Source organism: Grammomys surdaster, unplaced genomic scaffold (genome assembly GCF_004785775.1).
Source record: "Grammomys surdaster isolate TR1022 unplaced genomic scaffold, NIH_TR_1.0 61, whole genome shotgun sequence".
NCBI classification, from domain to species: Eukaryota; Metazoa; Chordata; class Mammalia; order Rodentia; family Muridae; genus Grammomys; species Grammomys surdaster.
The window spans coordinates 12,689,933-12,694,749 of NW_021604563.1; positions in this window are offsets into that span (position 1 = coordinate 12,689,933).

Sequence of the window (4,817 nt, forward strand, 5' to 3'; positions counted from 1 at the left end):
CAGCTCAGCTCAGCTCAGCTCAGCTCAGCTCAGCTCAGCTCAGCTCAACGTAGTTCAGTTCAGTTCAGTTCAGTTCAGTTCAGTTCAGTTCTGTTCTGTTCTGTTCTGTTCTGTTCTGTTCTGTTCTGTTCTGTTCTGTTCTGTTCTGTTCATTCCATTTAGTTGAATGCAGTTGAGATCATTCAGTGAGTCAGTCCATTGAGTTTAGGGCAATCCAGTGAAATTGAGTCCATTTGAGAGTTTGTGCAGAGGCACTTGAAGCCAGAAAACAAGAAGAGGCCAGAAGATTAGACCAAATTGCCAGAGTCAGCTTGAGGCCAAGCAGAGCAATTCAGTGATAAGGCAAGAGAAGCCACTTTAAATCAGTAAGCTTGAAGAAGAGTTTTTAACCAGTTTTGAGGTTAGTTGAACCAAACAGCCACAGTTCAGAAAGAGATAGAAAGGGTAAGTTTATTCAGCAGTAAGCCTCAAAAATGACAATTATATCTGGTTAATATAAGTTACAATTACCAACCTAGAAAGATAAAGTTGTCTAACTAGCATTAGAAGAAATATAGTAAAATCCAAGAACCCTATCAAAACAGTACCAATGGCTACAGAGATTTTCTGTCTTTACAGAAGAACAGGGATATTCATTCAGTATTCCATGCAGTATATTATCTACAGGGAAGCATGGACCTTTCCAATTAGTATCACTATTGATGATTTTTAAGACTATGCACTAATAATCAGAAAGTATTGGAAGATAAACATCTTGAGAACCAGAAAAATATTTAAGAACACAGGATACTGTTTTAGGTTAACTATCACATCTGGAATTTCTATAAAGGATTCTACTACCAGAAACCAATTAAGTGTGACTATTGTGGATTACTGATATTATCAAGTCTATTAAGAAGCATGGGGAAATATGAATACATTCAAGAGTGCTTCAACTTGGGGTATATGATCTGTAGTAACTCCAGGATGTTAAAAGACATATTTTTTGTAAAGAAAACAAAGACATTTCCAACATACAAATTTTTAAGCTAAAATTTGGAAATTACCTTTTTAGCCCAAACAATATGTCATTTAAAATTCTGCCATATTATCATTGACACATACTCATAACAAGAAAATCTCTCAACTTTATTAATGTTATGGTGAGTCAATGTTTACTTTCTATTGTTGTGGAAAATCTCTGCTAATTAAGATCAAAGTCCACCATGACCAGATAGGTCTGGACCCTGTGCAATATGGGAAACTGCATTCATTGGCAGGATTTCTCCTTCTCTGACAATGTCTGGGGAATTCTAAACCTCCCACATGTCTCTACCTAAGGAATGTCACATAGCCTCAATTAGATTATAAGAAAAGTCTGATTTCTTCTGGCAAAACCTATTCAGCCAGCACATGAGATTCCTGAAATGATTCTTTGTGGTGCTAACACATTCCAGGATCCTTAAGCCACAGGAAATCACCTTTGCCCACTCTGGATATCCCTAATCTCAGTCCTCCAAAATTTTATAAGACGTCAATCACCCTAAATAAAGTTGATCTACTGACATCTGGTTCTGATGTGATTTTTCACTTTATGTACTCACAGGGCTTCCAAATTCCCTATTTACCCTCACTTTGCTCCCACTGCTCTTGTAAATTGTATATACTTACAAACCAAAAGAGTTAGGAGACCCACATACTGTTAATAAAATAATATCAGCTTTGTTTAATGATAGCAAATAATCACAGTAACACAATGGAAGAAATCAGAATTTTATATACTAGACAAGTTTTTAAAATGATGTTCTGATTGTATATTTTCTGCCCATCAGAACAAGCCTAACAGGAAAGGATATTCTGTGCTTATTCTTTCAGAATCACAGACAGGGCTGAAAACATTTCTCAGTGTTAGAACATTTACTTGTGATTTGTGAGGTACTGAGTTTGATTCCCAGAACTGTGAACAAGAAAAATTATGGCTAAGCTAATTTCACCAACTTTGATAAAATGTGATTTTTCTCTACATAAAAAATCAGCTGAGTTGGCTACCAAAGTTTAACACACTAAATGACTAATATATATTTTAACTAGAAGTAAATAATGTTAAACACAGGGAAAAAATATGTATCACTCTGCACTCTGCTACAGGGCCTGGGCAGGTCACAAGACATACAGAATCCCACCTACTACCGCACAGCACAGTGAAAAACAAGAAAGAAAGCCAGAGAGACACCTGTCTACCTCTCTGCCATGGGAAAGGTAGGAAAAGATCCCCAGAGGCCTGCCTATCACCAAATGTCTCATGTAGGCCTTACATACACAGTTCCACCTGTTCCCATGTCATGTAGGAATTGTGGAGGAATATATCTACAGAACTACCTGCTCTCATGTCATATAGATGTGTTCTAGATACCTAGAAGCCTGCTGGTTGTCCTTCAAACTATAGACAAATGAGGTCACACAGAGGCCATCCATCCACCGGGCCTGCCTGCATTGGGAGACGCTATAATGTGTAAGTATGTGGTGAACAGTTGGGAGAGAATGAGATGTTAAATAGTTTGAGCATTATGAAGATAGATGGAACTGGAGACATGAGAGTGGACAATAACAGCCTGTTGTAAGTGGCCAGACCCACCACTTGGGGCCATGGTGATGTCCAACCCATTCTGCCACTGAGGGCCATGTCTGGGTCCCTAGATATGTAGTGGAAGTGGTCAGTATAGATGTTATACCTTATATTATCACTTGAGAACATGAGGACAGTTCCTGGTCTGAGAAGCTGGCAGGCATGATGTGGATGTCTATGGTTCCATTTCTCTTGTTAGCTGGCTCCATTTCTCACCTTTGGCAGCACTTGGGAGCATGATCATTGAGCCTTACCTGCAGCAGAGTAGGTAGCTGGATGTGGTAAGCTGCCCCAGTGTGAAAACCAGAGAGTTGGCCCTGAAACTCATCTCTGTCTTGTGGTGGCCTGGGAGTAGAGGTGATATCTTCTAGCCCCTTGCTTCTCACCACCTCTAGAAATTGGGAAAGTTGGCCTCCATGTCAGGAGAGCAGGCCCTACACTTCATGTGGGCAGCACAGCAGAGCTAGCCTTGGTGGTGAAACACTAGTGAGCCAGCCATGAAGGTTTGAGAGCAAGAGAGTTGGCTCAGCCCCTCACCAGCTATAGCCCTTAAGAGAGTAGGCTCCATTCTTTCACTGGCAGCAGAGTGAAGCGGGCTCTGAAGGCATGAGTGCTGGTGAGATGGCCTCTAGGATGTGAGAACTGCCCCTGTCTGTCGTGATGATTACAGCTTTGGGTGTCCTAGCTGGAATAATGCTGGAGAGAATGCTCTGGTGATGTGGATAAATGACAGGATACCAGCTGACCAGCTCAGCTACCAAAAGGTTCGGATCCAGGGCTTTGATTGGGCCCATCCCCAAATCAACATTCTCTCAGAACTGTTGGGTCACAGGAAAGGACTGGTTCTGCCAATCCAAAGCTACAGGCTCTCTATGACACAGTGAAAGCACAGAATAATCAGGAATAGTCCTGGTGAGGATCCAAAATTGATGGTGTCACAGAAGTCAGAGACCGTGTACCTGAAGAATGAATGACTCATTGCAGCGAACATTTGCAAGTGAAGATGTGTGGACAGAGGGGTACACTATGGGACACACTGTGACACATAACAGCTTCTCTGTAGAGATATTATTGTGCTTTTTTTGTTTATTTTTGTTTCTTGTTTGTGTGCATATTTTTTTTGTGAGGAGGTTGCAAGGGTGTCAGGAAATGAGTGGGACTAGAGTGCTTGATGTGAAACTCACACAGAATTAATAAAAAAATTAATAAAAAATTAATTATTCTACAGTATAGTTAGTATATATATATATATATATATATATATATATATATATATATAAAATGGGTGAGTCATATATATATATATATATATATATTCACAAAAGTAACAAAAAAGTGATGGTTACGTCTCATCATACTTGTCATTTACTAACACTAAAATACCTTCCAAATAATAACGTGAGCATGAAGACATTTTGAGATAAGTTTTAAGGAAAATAGTTTTGACAAACATAATTAGTCATTATTAAGATTCATGATGTGATTATTTCAATTCTAACCAAAGGTTTTGTGGGCAGCTTACTACTCAGCACGTAGTAAATAGAGAAATAGTATAAATGGGCATCATTGCAGAGCAATGATTTTTTTTTTATTAAATGATGTGGAAATCTCCAATTCAAAGATAAAATTTATAGTCCAAGATTTTTTTTCTTGAATTTATATAATTCTTGTCAAGGTAAAGTATGTATACTTTCTTTGTTTAAAAAAAAAGGAAACATGTATTCATGAAAGAAAGAAAAAATGTACTCTTTCATCTTTCTCTCTGTGTTCCCTAGTTTACCTTTGTTAGGAATGGTATAAGACAACAGTATACATTAACTTACAAAATAATTCCTAATGTGCCAAACAAAATTATGTCATTTTAAACATCTTATTTTGCTGGTTCATTTTGTTTTTGAAATCTTATTGATTTGTCCCTAGAGAAGTAAAAATATTTAAAATATTACTTATTCTGTATGATACAAAGTTTTGCCTATAAAAATCCATCTTCCACATTTATGTAAATTATAATGGAAATTAATAATGTTATAAATCACAATTATCATAAATTATTAGCAATTTATAATTAACCTCTTATAAACAGAAATTAGCATATAATGTATCAGCATTATGTATCGATCAACAAATACCTAGCAAAATTTTCACCAAGCACTTTTAGACTAATGAAAGACACCCACAAATAAATCTAATTAACCAGAACATCAAAATTTCT